Source organism: Rhamphochromis sp. 'chilingali' (genome assembly GCF_963969265.1).
Source record: "Rhamphochromis sp. 'chilingali' genome assembly, chromosome: 11".
Classification (NCBI taxonomy): domain Eukaryota; kingdom Metazoa; phylum Chordata; class Actinopteri; order Cichliformes; family Cichlidae; genus Rhamphochromis; species Rhamphochromis sp. 'chilingali'.
In genome coordinates this window covers 549699-566299 of record NC_137938.1, presented here as the reverse complement: position 1 = coordinate 566299, position 16601 = coordinate 549699, and the positions used below count along the sequence as shown (strand labels likewise).

Here is a 16601-nt window from a genome sequence, read left to right as displayed (position 1 = left end):
CAGTAAGCAGAATTGATATTGTCCTTGCAACATTGGAATTTCATAAATGCACGAATGGCTTGGCGCGCAAAAGAATAACATCACAACAATGTGATTGGTCACTTGCAATGTTGAACCTGGAACAACATTTTCATGATGGTCTGGGAACAACACCAACACGAGGATATCGGATCATCCAGCACTTACAGCCTCGAGTCCTGTTGAGTACGACCCTTAGAGCTCGGCACACCTCGACCCTCACAAGCTCCATCAAATCAAAATTTCAAATTCAAATTTTATTTGTCACGTACACAGTCATACACAGTACGATATGTAGTGAAATGCTTGGACAACTGCTCGTGACCTAAAGAGAACAAAAAAGGAAAAGGCTATGAATAAGATAGGAAATAAATATGAAAATTTAAAAAGGGTAAATTTAACTAGGAAGGAATAAAATATAAATTAAGGTTAAAAATGAAATAACTGTACAACACAAATTAGAATGAAGGGTAAATTTAACTGGGAAGAATAAGATAAAATATATAAATTAAAGTTGAAAATAAAATAACTGTACAACAAAATACACAATATAGAACTATATAAGAATGTATGAAGAAATCTAAATATAAATAAATATATACACAATAACAGCAGCTGTACAAGTATTAACCGGAAATGAAGAATATAGTGACCAGTGTTGTGCAAAACCAAAGTCCAGAAAGTCCAGTGTGTGTGTAAGAACCATATGTGTGGGTCAGTACTGTGTGGTGGTGTGATTGAGAGACCGTATCGCCTGCGGGAAGAAGCTCCTCCTCAGTCTCTCTGTGTTGGTCTTCAGGGAGCGGAATCGCTTTCCTGACCTCAGCAGAGAGAACAGTCTGTTGTTGGGATGGCTGAGGTCCTTCACGATCTTCCTGGCCTTGGTCCAGCACCGCCTGCTGTAGATTGAGTGCAGGTCAGGGAGCTCGGAGCGGATGGTGCGCTCAGCTGACCGCACAACCCTCTGTAGAGCTCGTCTGTCCTGCATGGTGCTGTTCCCGAACCAGGTTAAGATGTTTCCCGCCAGGATGCTCTCTATGGTGCAGGAGTAAAAGTTCCTGAGCACCTTGGAGGGCAGTTGGAAGTCTCTCAAGCGTCTGAGGTGGTAGAGACGCTGACGGGCCTTTTTCACCACGGTGTTGATGTGACAGGACCATGACAGGTCCTGCGTGATGTGAACTCCGAGGTATTTGAAGCTGTCCACTCTCTCCACTGGGCACTCGTTGATGACGGGGGTCTGGTAGTTCCTCAAGGTCGATGCAGTGTTAATGCACAACCATCATCAGATCTCTGGAGAGAGTCAAAATGTTATGTTTTTTTTTACTTTTAATACATTTCCAAGAAAACTGTGTTTTGTGTTACTTCTTCATTATTGGTAAATGGACTGGTTCTTATATAGCGCAGTCACAGCAGTAATATCTAACATTCACACACATTCACACTCTGACAGATGCATCGGAGAGCAACACGGGGTTTGTATCTTGCCCAAGGACACTGGAGCAGACTCAAACCAGCAATCTTCCAGTTAGTGACCAGCTCCACCACCTGAGCTACAGCCACCCCAGAATGTAAAAGTACTGTGTTTGAGATGAAAAATAAAATGAATCGCTTTTAGAAATAAGGCTGTAACATGACACGATGTAGAACAAATAGAGCACCGTGAATATTTTCCAGTTACACTGTAATTCATTAATGCTTAAATGTATATCTGAGTACAAATGTCATGAAAGCAGAATGAGTGCACGTGTGCTCACAAAGAGTATGTCTTATTGACAGAAATCTCCTGTTTCCTCCTGTTTATTTATTTGGGTAGTCAGGGTGGCTCTGCGAACATCACATGTTTGTTGTCTGAACCATCTGTCTGGCACCAGAGCAGAGAAAAGACAGAGACAGGGAAGAACAGAGAGTAGTAAAAGAAGAGAAGAGAGGTGGAGAACCTAAGCAAGGAGACAGAAAAGATATAGGTGGGGGTGGGGGTGCTGGATGACGTTCATGGCCAACTCTCTCTGTATTCATGGAGATCAACCACCCATGAGATGGGCCTAGAATACGAAACATGGATATCTCCCCTCCTCCTCCTCTTACCGAGTTCTTTTTACCCTCCCTTCTCATCTCTATGGAACAGGTTTCCACGGCAACTCTACAGGAGGTCAGAGGTCAGGTGTGGTGTAGGGTGGGGTGGTTGGGCATCTGAATGTGGGTCCATCTGGATGAGTGACCCGACATAATCAGATATCAATCCTACACTACAAGTGGGGTGAGAGACAGAGGGAGAGAGCGCTGAGATGATTAGTAAAGCTTGAGTTTGCTGTTGATGTGACGGTGTAGCGGTGTCACTGACATCATCTGTTAACCTCCTTCATGGTGACATTTAACAGCACTGAACGTAATGGAGTAAAAGTGAAAATGATGGAGCCGGGGAGACGCTGCCCGACGACGACAAAGTCTGAAACATGCCAGATGGCTGGTTCTGCACGCTGGCGCTCTGCCACACAGTTACCAGACCAGGATGAAATATTCATAATCCCTCATATATTTACATTAAATGTTTTTGGAGACTAAAGCAGGCATGCTCTCTGTCTTTAACTAACTCATGTTGACCCACCACGGGCTATTGGATAAATCAAATACCAGTAATCACTGATACTGAATAATTCACAGCAGCTGTAAAGCATTCTGGTTCCTGCCTGTGCACACGTCATACAGTGGCTCACACTGTGTGCTACAAACTGACAATGTCATTGTTTTTGAGGGACACCAGTTAATAAAATCTCGTCCTGAGTATTTGTATAATCATACCTGAAAAACAAATGTAGTAAAATTAACGTGTTCTGTTTTCGTTTATTACAAATGTATTTTGACAGCTGATTAAAGCCTGTAAATGTTTTCATAGGCTTTGTGTGGAAACAAAGGAAAGTTCTGTAAAAGTTACAGGAACAGTTGTCTTAATTCACAGGCAGCCAATTTCACAAATAAACAGGATTTAATCTCGATATAATTTTATCTTTACTCGTGTTTTTACATGACAGCTTGTCAGCCCTCTCACATCTCTGTTAGAAAATTTTCAGAGCAACTTTGGTTACAAAATGACAACAAAATCAACAAATGAGTGAACATGATGAACCTTATATAGGTCGGGATTCAAGTTAACGTATAATACTCTACATTATTATAAAGGCAGAGCAGGCTGTACCTGCTGTGGAGACTCAGGCCCACTCCTGAAGACCTTCTATGACTCTGTGGTGGCCTCAGCCATCTTTTACGGTGTGGTCTGCTGGGGTGGCAGCATCTCTGCTGGGGACAGGAAGAGACTGAACAGGCTGATCCGCAGGGCCAGCTCTGTTCTAGGATGCCCTCTGGACCCAGTGGAGGTGGTGAGTGACAGGAGAACGGTGGCTAAGCTGTCATCCCTGATGGACAACATCTCCCACCCCATGCAGCAGACTGTGACAGCACTGAGCAGCTCCTTCAGTGGGAGACTGCGGCACCCACGGTGTGGGACGGAGAGATTTCGCAGGTCTTTCCTCCCCACTGCTGTCAGACTCCACAACAAAGACTCCAACTGATCAAACCCACACATGTGCAATAACACTAAGTGTAATTTTGCTGACAAAACATAGTATTTTATTCTACTTTATATAGTATGTTATTCTTTTTTTTATCTTACTCTATTCTATTCCATTGTTTTTCTACAATTTAGCTGCTTGTAACTTTGTACTGTCCACGTTTTACTGTGACCCAACAAATTTCCCATGTGTGGACTAATAAAGGTTTATCTCATCTCACCTACAGGATCTGCCCGTGGAATTCCCTGTATGCAATATTGTAGGGTCTACCTTACAATACAAAGCACCTCAAGGCGACTGTTGTGATTTGGTGCTTTATAAATAAAATTGAATTGAGTTGAAGCTGTGCTGATGTTAACACCAAGGAGCTCTGTAGTTATTGAGTCAGCAGAGTCTGGTGACTTATGCACTGTGCACATGAGCTTCGTAGCTTTACATCAGCACACTTCATGGCCGACTTGCTGTGGTTCCTAAACGCTTCCTCTCACAGTGTATCTAGGAAGGAAGACATTTCACAGACTGGCTTGTTGCAACAGTGACATCCCGTTACATTACCACATTCTCGTTCACTGAGCTCACTGAGCCATCCTTCCACAGGTGTTTGCAAATGCAGATTACATGACCAGGCTTTATACACCTGTGTGTCTTATTCAACAAAGGTCACACACGTCACACTGAGACCAGTTTAAAAAGGTTGTAGGAAACTGGATGGTGGCCCAAGAGGAGATTTTGCAGAAAACCGTTAGAGAAACAAGTTAATAACTTTAAATCCAGGTAAATGTGGTGAACCAAATTACCACAGAGGTGAAATGATCTGGTAGAGAGTTGGGAAAGAAAAAATGAAAACAGAACCCTGAACCTGCCCAGACCACGACACCGTGGCAATGAGACCGAAAATATCTGAGTTCAGAGATCAAGCAGTGTGGCAGTAATTTTGTCCCTACAGTGCAGGAGTGTGGCTGCACATCTCTCCATGGTGCACTGTGCCATCAGCTGCAAAGCCAACAAGGCAAGGCAAGGCAAGGCAAGTTTATTTGTATAGCACAATTCAACAACAAGGTGATTCAAAGTGCTTTACAGAGACATTAGAAACAAGAACAAATAAAAAGCATGATTTAAAGCACGATTGGCTGCGTTTGTTTTGTGTGTTTTTTGTTTTGCACATGCATGTTTACATAGGTTTCGTACCCCACAGCACAGGCACAGACTAATATCTATGGAAACTGACAAACATTAAAGGACGTCTACCTTAATAATTTGCCTTTTTGTTTTAAGTGCTGTGTTGGTGCAGGGTTGAAATGTGTTCAGAGTTATTATATAACAGCAGTGCTGAATCAGTCTGTGCTGTACAACATCGTCTTTACCACAGCGTCAAATGTGTCCAGTTTGCAGCCAATCAGAGCTGATTAGTTTACTCACTCTGCTGATGCTGCTCCCCCAGGAGACACTGCACTGGCCACAGCTGCCAGCACTCAACGATCTCAGTTTCCTTTAATGTTGTCAACATGCATGCTTGTATTCCTGTCATGGAAACTATCCAGAGAAGCCAAAACCACCAAGTTGTAATATAAAATTATATAACGCTCTTTAGTGCTTTAAAGTTGTGCATTTTGAGCATATGACATGTAATTATAAATAATTATAAATTATAAAATTATAAATACAAATACTGTATACTACATGTTTTTAATCCACTTTTCCATATGAGACTGAGGAATAATCTCTTTTTAAATGATGCCCTCTATTCTGTTCTAATTCTATCCTCATGTTAAAATGTGCTCAATTCTGATTAAAGAAAAAAGAAAGAGAGAGAAGACAACAACCAGAACACTAAATTATAGTGTTCAGTAGTCCCTCGAGCAACAGCTGTGACATGATTCGAGTGGAAGATCTGAACTCAGAGTCAAGGCCAGAATCTAAGAACCATAGATCCAAAGAGGGGACTGACATTTTTTACTGTTTTATTTTCATTTTGGATATTTGCTTTATCAGTACCTAAATGCTTCTTATATACATGGCTGTGGCCCACGTGGTAGAATAAGGTGGGCTGCCTACCAGTCGACGGGTCAGTGGACTGAACCGTGGATCTTACAGTCCTCGGGGACTGAAGCTCAACTATGAGTGCAAACTGAGTATATTATAAACGCACCAGTCCACTTACCATGGATACACACAGTCCCAGAATCCCACAGATCTCATTTTCCAATTTTATCAAAACTTGCAGCTACAGCAGAATGAAGATGGTGAGTTCAAAGTCAGCCTGACTCCATGCATCAACGTGGTCGACGGTTCGTTTTCTCCTGTTTTTGACTGAGTGTCAAATCTCCACTGTGTCAGATTTAGTACAAAAATACATCAATTTCAAATCATGTATTCTTACTCAGAATGTGAAGAGATTAAACTATTAAACTTTTCCACCACATGAAGACATCTGAATTAATTTGGTAGATCATCTTGTGCTGTCCTTCAGGTCCAATTTCACAAATGAAGAGACAGCATAGTTTTAGTAAGAAAGATGGTGAATCATAAACATGCTGTAATTGTTATTGTCACAATCGTGTATTTCAAGTCAGACAGAGGCGATTCAAACGTATTTAGATGCTAATATTTGCTAATACAATCTAAGTGCTTTTCTGTAGAGGCTGTTTAATGTTCTCAGTACACATTTTAACCAAGTGATAACAGTCTTAACTCATCCAGCATTTCCATGATGGCAGCATGGTCTAATTTCTTTCACAGAGCAGATTTAAGCCGTGTTATCCCATTTGCTGACCTCTGAGGCCATGTTTACATTGATTGTATTATCAAGTCTTCAGTGACAGGAAAGATGTGCAGTTTTCTCTGTAGTCTTTGTAACTCAGTGAGGCAGGAGCTTTTTGCACTGTGGACTGTTTTACTTGCTTTTTTGAAAAATACCTTTTCAAACAAGTTTCATAGTTCTGCAAATAACAACTGCTTACATTTAAATGAGTGCACATCCTGCACGAGACTGTGTGCACAAGATAAGCTGTTATCCTTATTAAAGACATGTCCTTTGAACACTGTGGTAGCAGAACAGAGAGTAATAATTACAGTTTAGTTTATACATATTTGAAAAAGCGATGTAATTCACCTATAATTGTTTGATTTAAAATTCAGTGTGCTGACGTACAAAATATGACTGAAGTGCAGATTTTCAGCTTCAGGGGATTTAAAACAAAGTGCAATAACTGTTTAGGAACTGCATTATTACATGATTATTCTATAGTCTCCCAACGTAAGAAATAATAGGACAAACTAACATGATTTTCAACTTGATGATTATTTTCAGTACTTGTATGGAAGTCATTTGCAGTCAGTGAACCCATGGACAAAAAGTACAGCAGGAATGCTTCATATGGCCTCTGTCACCACCAAGGTTGACTCTTACAGATAAAGAAATTAAGAATTGTACATTTTCAGTGCTTGAATTGTTTTGATATTTATTGACAAGACTTCTTTTACAGTTTATTTTTGTTTTTCCTTTGTAAATCAGAAGTAAAATTCCCATTTCAATACTGTACAACATAATGCTGAATTCAGCATTAGAGTTCTATTTTATTTATATGTCACCTCAAGGCACTTTATGTTAGAAGACTGAACAATAATATGGAGAAAACCCCAACAATCAAACAACCCCCTCTGAGGATGCACTTGGTTACAGTGGGAAGGAAAAGCTCCCTTTTAACAGGAAGAAACCAGCTGAACGAGGTTTAGGAAGGGGCGGCGCCATCTGCTGCGACCGTCTGGAGATCCGAGGAAAGAGAAGACAAAAAAGGACAAAAAGGAAACTATAGGGGAGAGAGCCAGAATTTATTAACTGCTAATGATTGATAGGACGTTTCTAATTTTAGAAATACTGCACAAATGCAAGAAAGCAGTCCTACATCTTTGTTTAGGATCCACAGTGAAGGACATAGCCTACATAAAAATACTCCAAGATGCCTCAGTGTTACTCGAGGCACAATAATGCCATCCTGAGTAAGCAGTAGCTCAGTTTTATCCGAATCTAGAAGCAGGATATTAGACGTTATCTGGGTTTTCATGTTTTTGAGAGTGTTGAACTTACTGGTGTCATCTGGCTTCATGGATACAGTGTTGCCAACTCCTCAGTAAGGAAAATCGCTATTGGCTGTCCTAAAAGTCGCTAGAAGTCGCTAAATGACGTCATCGCCTAATTTGTATAATTGGTCACCCAATGTAATTGTAGTGTTTTCAACGAGGATGTTGGTGACACCGAGTTAAACCACAAATGAAGACCCTGGAGTTTAGTTGCAGCTTGTTTAATTGTCTCCATGAACATGTGGTGAAAACTGAAATGACAGAAAATAAACTCCATCTCAACAGGCAGAAGCATGTTTACATCAATAAAATGCATTACTCTCACTAAAACATTCATGTTAGCAAATACACATTAATATCCAAAGTTATCTGTACAAACTGTCATATAAAGTAACTTACGGCGTTCCGGCCTGATAATTCGGAGTAGATGGCATTAGATTACATCTCCATACTGCCTTTAGCATGAGCCTGTTTCTCAGCAAAACCGAGCGCTTGACCCAAACCGGAAGTGCTCGAGCGGAACCGGAAGTGCCCCGCCAGAACGGGAAATACATTTTAGCGATATTTTCCTTTTAACTAAAACGTATGTAAAGCATGAATTATTCATTTTAACAACACATTAATTTTTTAATGGCAAATCTTGAACCTATTTATTCAGAGAAACGCCTTAAGGGCAACACAGTAATTGTAACCTACGTTGTGGAAGAGACATAAAGTGAGTAAAAAACGTCCTTAATGCATTTAGAGTTTATTTAGAACTACAAATTAAATTTGTTTTAGCAATTATTGTTTTTTTTCAATGTCACTTTCCAACCTTATTCCTTTATCTGGGTTTGAACCGACAAGTAACTCCAGGCACTCTGGTGGAGTTACTTTGTGTGTGTGTGTTTATAAGTAGTTTTAAACCTTGTGATCCACAAAACAGCATAACATTAAAGAAGAACTGACTGCGTTACAGTCAGTGCAGGAGCAGCGGCTTCGCTCATGCGCGATTCATTTGCAATTTGGACGCATAGGGGTGAACATCTTCTGCCCTGATAGCAGCTGGGGGAGGACTATCCTTCGCCTGTGAGCGCTTTGGAACGGGCGAGGTGCCCACGGCAGCACCGCTGCTTGTTGAGAGTAAAAGCGATACTCGCTTTCACGTCAAAAAGTCGTCATAAATAAGTCTCCAATAACACCAGAAAAAGTCGCCAGATTTGTCGCTAGTCGCTTTTTAGAAAAAATGTCGCTAAGGGGGTCTGGAAACTCGCTAAATATGGCGAAAAGTCGCAAAGTTGGCAACACTGCATGGATAGATACAGTGGGGCAAAAAAGTATTTAGTCAGCCACCGATTGTGCAAGTTCCCCCACTTAAAATGATGACAGAGGTCAGTAATTTGCACCAGAGGTACACTTCAACTGTGAGAGACAGAATGTGAAAAAAAAATCCATGAATCCACATGGTAGGATTTGTAAAGAATTTATTCGTAAATTAGGGTGTAAAATAAGTATTTGGTCACCTCAAACAAGGAAAATCTCTGGCTCTCACAGACCTGTAACGTCTTCTGTAAGAAGCTTTTCTGTCCCCCACTCATTACCTGTATGAATGGCACCTGTTTGAACTCATCATCTGTATAAAAGACACCTGTCCACAGCCTCAAACAGTCAGACTCCAAACTCCGCCATGGCCAAGACCAAAGAGCTTTCGAAGGACACCAGGAAAAGTATTGTAGACCTGCACCAGACTGGGAAGAGTGAATCTACAATAGGCAAGCAGCTTGGTGTGAAAAAATCAACTGTGGGAGCAATCATCAGAAAATGGAAGACATACAAGACCACTGATAATCTCCCTCGATCTGGGGCTCCACGCAAGATCTCATCCCGTGGGGTCAAAATGATCATGAGAACGGTGAGCAAAGATCCCAGAACCACACGGGGGGACCTGGTGAATGACCTGCAGAGAGCTGGGACCAAAGTAACAAAGGTCACCATCAGTAACACACTACAACGGCAGGGAATCAAATCCCACAGTGCCAGACGTGTTCCGCTGCTGAAGCCAGTGCATGTCCAGGCCCGTCTGAAGTTTGCCAGAGAGCACATGGATGATACAGCAGAGGATTGGGAGAATGTCATGTGGTCAGATGAAACCAAAGTAGAACTTTTTGGTATAAACTCAACTCGTCGTGTTTGGAGGAAGAAGAATACTGAGTTGCATCCCAAGAACACCATACCTACTGTGAAGCATGGGGGTGGAAACATCATGCTATGGGGCTGTTTTTCTGCCAAGGGGACAGGACAACTGATCCGTGTTAAGGACAGAATGAATGGGGCCATGTATCGTGAGATTTTGAGCCAAAACCTCCTTCCATCAGTGAGAACTTTGAAGATGAAACGAGGCTGGGTCTTCCAACATGACAACGATCCAAAACACACTGCCCGGGCAACAAAGGAGTGGCTCCGTAAGAAGCATTTGAAAGTCCTGGAGTGGCCTAGCCAGTCTCCAGACCTCAACCCCATAGAAAATCTGTGGCGGGAGTTGAAAGTCCGTGTTGCTCGGCGACAGCCCCAAAACATCACTGCTCTCGAGAAGATCTGCATGGAGGAATGGGCCAAAATACCAGCTACTGTGTGTGCAAACCTGGTAAAGACCTATCGTAAACGTTTGACCTCTGTTATTGCCAACAAAGATTATGTTACAAAGTACTGAGTTGTATTTTTGTTATTGACCAAATACTTATTTTCCACCCTGATTTACGAATAAATTCTTTACAAATCCTACCATGTGGATTCATGGATTTTTTTTTTCACATTCTGTCTCTCACAGTTGAAGTGTACCTCTGGTGCAAATTACTGACCTCTGTCATCATTTTAGGTGGGGGAACTTGCACAATCGGTGGCTGACTAAATACTTTTTTGCCCCACTGTAAAGATGGATATTGTGTGCATGTGGGCAGGGTTAGGGTAAATCTGGGTCCAAAACTCTGTCCGCTTCAGGTCCCAAAGTCAAATGAACAGTGCGACGTCACTGAGAGCTAAAAACTGTCTAAATTCTTTCACCTTTAATAAAATGATCAGCATTGCTGCTTTACCAGGTGTAACAGTTAAGTTTAACGTCCAGGCATCCATGAAAACAGAATTTATTACATTTAACAGTTAGAAGTTAGCAGGAAGTTAGCGGAAGTTAGCTTGCTAGTTTTGCTAGTTACCTAAGCATGATATAGCATGTTCTGACGGAGAGATTTCTGAAAAAAAACAAACGTACAGCTCTGCTATCACTTCCAACATAAATGAAGACAGAAAAATAAACAGCAGTGACGTTTGTAGGGTTACTGAAGTTGGGCTAGCTGGTATATAATGATGTGCTATGTGATCTCTAGCGACACAGCTATGTTAGCATAACATAAACAGTGAAGCTGGAGGATGAACTTTTTTCCACTCGATAAAAGTTTACGTGAGGGTTCCTGATGGTTAGGGACAAATGTAGTCGCATAGCAGGATGCTGTAAACAGACCAAATTTCAGTCAGGAGAACAACTGAGATAATCCATCCACAATATGAGGTTAGTCATTAATATACTGCAACAACATGGGAACAGAGCAGCTGCCAGAGAATTCAGCATTAATGAATCAATGTTACAGAAGTGGAGGAAGCAAGAAGAATGAGTTGAGTAAAGTTTGATTTATCTGACTGCTTTGTTTCGCTTAATGTGTCTTATAATCCCGTGCACCTTATGGTCCGAAAAATACATATGTGGCTTTTTTATTTGGCACACTGCAGTTTAATGTTGCAAAGCACCTCTTTTTAACTTCAGTGGATATCATACATGGTTATGCTCAGGATATGTCAGCCCATTTCTACTGGAGATGCCCTTTGGTTAAACTTTCAGCAAGGAATTTGCATTTTCACTGTTACATTTTTATATAGCTTTAATGCACATAAAAAACAGCTGCTTGTTTAAGTGAAAATAAATGGATTGTGGAGTTTTATTTTGTATTTTGTCTCGCATCAATTATATTGTCAGTTATATCGTTATCACAAATTTTCAAATATATATCGTGATCAATATTTTTGGCCATATTGCCCTGCTCTAATCATATAATAATAGTGGATTGGATTTATATAGCGCTTTTCAAGGCACCCAAAGCGCTTTACAATTCCATTATTCATTCACTCTCACATTCACACACTGGTGGAGGCAGCTACAGTTGTAGCCACAGCTGCCCTGGGGCAGACTGACAGAAGCGAGGCTGCCATATCGCGCCATCGGCCCCTCTGGCCAACACCAGAACGAGCACTTCGCTCTCACACTGCAGGCCTACTTGTTGTTCCTAGAGTATTTAAAAGTAGAATGGGAGGCAGAGCCTTCAGTTTTCAGGCCCCTCTTCTGTAGAACCAGCTTCCAGTTTGGATTCAGGAGACAGACACTATCTCTACTTTTAAGATTAGGCTTCAAACTTTCCTTTCTGATAAATGTTAGAATTAGGACTGGATCAGGTGACCCTCCAAGGGTCAAAAGGAACCGTTTCTAAGTCATACAGCAATAGGTTTATGCTGCTGATGCACCGAGCATTTGTCCTTTACAGTCACTGTACTTCACAGTGGTTGTCACCTGAAATGATTTTTAGTTAACAGATTCTCAGAAATGAACTAACTGCGTGTTTGGTTACTGTACAGAGTATTAGTATGCACCAAGCAGGATTAGCCACTGAACTGAATTAAATGATTTAAAAGTCAATGATTAGTGTATTATTAAATATTTTTGTGAAGCATTTTGCCACGCTGTTTTTAAGTGTCAAACTAATAAACTTACCAATATCATCATCTTCTTTGAATTTTTATCATTATTATTATCATTAGTGGTAGTAACAGTAGGTCTTTGCACCTAACCATCCCTATTGAAAAGGGCAGGTCATAAAATACCCTTTAATGGAATAAAGGATCATTACAGATAAACTAAGAACACACACATTAAAGACATTCAACATATCCCCACATTTAGTTGTGAGCCTTCAGTTAAGAAAAATATTCACACATAGCATCTTGTCATCTTTGTCCTCCTTCAAATCATCACTTTGTGTGTAAATAAGACACTTCTATGTAATGTAGGCCAGGAAACAGGCACATAAAGGGATATGTTGACCTCAACCTCAGTAAAGAGCTATTGTCTGTAAAATACATGTTTAGGTAATCACTCATACAGAGTAAGAAAACAGGCATCTCCTTAAATTAACATGTAAAACGAATCATTTAAAGCACAATGGAAATAAAATTACATAAAAGCCAACGAGTTCTCTTCCAGCTTGTGGAAACAGAGAAAGCGGGACCCATGCAGATGGGAATGTGTAGCACGTGGGTGATTTCAAGTGAAATAACCTCTAATTATGCTGTAAAACACAGCCAGAGGCAGCTGAGAACAATGCCGGACCTACCGAGGGTCGCAGCATGACTTAAACACTATCAGCTGTGCTCACACTGTCAGCTTGTTCGATCAAAGTTTACACCCAAGACCTGCCTTCTCTCTCTCGAAGTCATTATCAGGTTGTCTTTCCACACCTTTATCTCTTCGTGTGTGAGAGGACATATCTACCTTCGAAATCACCTGTAAAGACAGATTTCATTTTTATCACATCCAAACTAATTTTGAACTTTTTATTTAAAAATTGTGCTGAAAACATAAATTTGTTTGAAATCACTTATGAACCCCATATTTTCTCTAGTTGTTCCACTTTCTATATAATTACAATCATTTGGCATCAGTGAGGTGATTTCGTCTAATGACAACATAACAACATTATAACAACATAATAACCCTGTGACTGTCCACTTTCTGCCGTGACCCAACAAACATGTGGGACTTATAAAGGTTTATCTGATCTTAATAAGAACATTGTTAGTGTATGTTATATGGTAAATAAATCCACTATTGTTTAAGGAAATATGTAGGGTCCATGAAAGACTGGTAGCTTCAGTTACTGTGTTACACCAAGTTCCACTGTGGAAAGAGATGGATGCGTATACTACATTATACTACGGTATACTACGGTGGCGCTGTCACTTGGTGTTCGCTCGCTCTGCGGTAGAGTATCACTTCCTGTTCCTGCTCAAACACAGTGGTGTTTCTGAGTAGCTTATTTGCTTAGCAATTTAATTAACAACTTTTAAATACATTCTTTTTCATAGTATAATCTTCACATGCTTCATTCGAAGCACACTTTCTGTGTACTCACTACCTAATTTATAGCCAAAGTATTCACTCACTGTCTCTGTACTGTTTCGCTAGCTTAGCTTAGCTCGTAGCCGACTCATTAGCACCATGGCTACTTCACCTGTCCCTCCTGCACTTTCTTGCTCATTGTGTCAGATGTTTAGTTACTCCTCGGCCTCCTTTAGCAGTAATGATATCTGTAACAAATGTAGCATATTTGCAGCTCTGGAGGCCAGGATTACTCAATTGGAGACTCGGCTTCGCACCCTTCATTCACCCATAGCTAGCCAGGCCCCTGTAGCTGGTGCAGCCGAAGATAGCGTAGGCCCCGCTAGCTGTTCCCCGGCAGACCCCAAGCAGCTGGTGAAAGAGGGCGGCTGGGTCACGGTGAGGAGGAAGCATAGTCCTAAACAGAAGCCCCAGGTACACCACCAACCCGTTCATGTGTCTAACCGTTTTTCCCCACTCGGCGACACACCCGCCGGGGGTCAAACTCTGGTAATTGGTGATTCTGTTCTCAGACATGTGAAGCTAGAGACACCGGCAACCATAGTCAATTGTCTTCCAGGGGCCAGAGCAGGCGACATTGAAGGAAATTTAAAACTGCTGGCTAAGGGTAAACGTAAATTCAGTAAGATCATAATTCACGTCGGCAGTAATGACACCCGGTTACGCCAATCGGAGGTCACTAAAATCAATATTGAATCGGTGTGCAACTTTGCTAAAACAATGTCGGACTCTGTAGTTTTCTCTGGTCCCCTCCCCAATCAGACCAGGAGTGACATGTTTAGCCGCATGTTCTCCTTAAATTGCTGGCTGTCTGAGTGGTGTCCCAGAAACGATGTGGGCTTCATAGATAATTGGCAAATCTTCTGGAGGAAACCTGGTCTTGTTAGGAGAGACGGCATCCATCCCACTTTGGATGGAGCAGCTCTCATTTCTAGAAATATGGACAAATTTATTAAACCCCCCAAAATATGAGTATCCAGAGTTGGTACCAGGAAGCAGAGTTGCAGTCTTACACGCCTCTCTGCAGCTTCTCTCCTCCTGCTACACCCCCAAAAACCCATCTCCATAGAGACTGTGTCAGCTCCCAAACAGACAAAAAACAAACTAAAAACCAGCAACAAACAACTTAAACATAAACAATCACAAAGAAAGAACAATACAGTATCCACATCTGAACCAAAGAGTAAAACAGTGAAATGTGGATTATTAAATATTAGGTCTCTCTCCTCCAAGTCTCTGTTAGTACATGACTTAATAATTGATCAACAAATCGATTTACTCTGCCTTACAGAAACCTGGTTGCAGCAGGATGATTATATTAGTTTAAATGAATCAACACCCCCGAGTCATTCTAACTACCAGAAATCTTGAAGCACAGGCCGAGGGGGAGGTGTGGCAGCAATTTTTCACACCAGCCTATTAATTAATGAGAGACCAAGACAGACTTTTAATTCATTTGAAAGCCTGATGCTTAGCCTCGTCCACCCCAGCTGTGAAACTCAGAAACCAGTCTTACTTGTTATCATCTATCGTCCACCTGGGCCTTACACAGAGTTTCTGTCTGATTTCTCAGACTTTATATCTAATTTAGTTCTGAGCTCAGATAAAATAATTATTGTGGGTGATTTTAACATCTATGTAGATGCTAAAAATGACAGCCTCAACATGGCATTTAATCTGTTATTAGACTCAATTGGCTTCTCTCAAAATGTAAAAGAACCCACCCACCACTTTAATCACACTCTAGATCTTGTTTTAACATATGGCGTAGAAACTGAACATTTAACAGTGTTTCCTGAAAACCCTCTCCTGTCTGATCATTTCCTGATAACATTTACATTTACAATAATTGATTACACAGCGGTGGAGAGTAGACGTTTATCAAAGTAGATGTCTTTCTGAAAGCGCTGTAACTAAGTTTAAGAATATAATCCACCCACTGTTATCATCTTCAATGCCCTGTACCAACACAGAGCAGAGCAGCTATCTGAACGCTGCTCCAACAGAGGTCGATTATCTTGTTAATAATTTCACCTCCTCACTACGTACGACTCTGGATACTGTAGCTCCTGTGAAAACTAAGGTCTCTAATCAGAAGTACCTGACTCCGTGGTATAATTCTCAAACACGTACCCTAAAGCAGATGACTCGTAATCTGGAGAGGAAATGGCGTGTCACAGATTTAGAGGATCATCATTTAGCCTGGAGAAATAGTTTGCTGCTTTATAAGAAAGCCCTCCGCAAAGCCAGAACATCTTACTATTCATCACTGATTGAAGAAAATAAGAACAACCCCAGGTTTCTCTTCAGCTCTGTAGCCAGGCTGACAAACAGTCAGAGCTCTGTTGAGCCAACCATCCCTTTAATGTTAACTAGTAATGACTTCATGAACTTCTTCACAAATAAAATTTTTATCATTAGAGAAAAAATTACCAGTAATCATCCCACAGATGTAATATTATCTACAGCTACTCTTAGTACCATTGATGTTAAGTTAGACTCTTTTTCTCTAATTGATCTTTCTGAGTTAACTTCAATAATTACTTCCTCCAAACCATCAACGTGTCTTTTAGACCCCATTCCTACAAAACTGCTCAAAGAAGTCCTGCCATTAATTAATTCTTCGATCTTAAATATGATCAACCTATCTCTAATGATCGGCTATGTACCACAGGCCTTCAAGCTGGCTGTAGTCAAACCTTTACTCAAAAAGCCATCTCTAGACCCAGCAGTCTTAGCTA

The 16601-nt window shown here is 41.0% G+C and overlaps 1 long non-coding RNA gene across 3 annotated transcripts; it reads right to left on the bottom strand.

The window, feature by feature from the left end:
- Nucleotides 1-266: 266 nt before the first annotated feature.
- LOC308405418 lies at nt 267-8153 on the bottom strand. 3 transcript variants are annotated; one of them, XR_013973331.1, is made up of 4 exons: nt 8064-8153; nt 3212-7915; nt 2104-2264; nt 267-1308 (listed from the first exon to the last, which is right to left on the bottom strand). It is a non-coding gene; the product is annotated as an uncharacterized lncRNA (long non-coding RNA). The 3 variants fall into 3 exon arrangements; XR_013973332.1 differs by having other exon boundaries at nt 2104-2224; XR_013973330.1 differs by having other exon boundaries at nt 2104-7915.
- Between the last annotated feature and the right edge of the window lie 8448 nt (nt 8154-16601).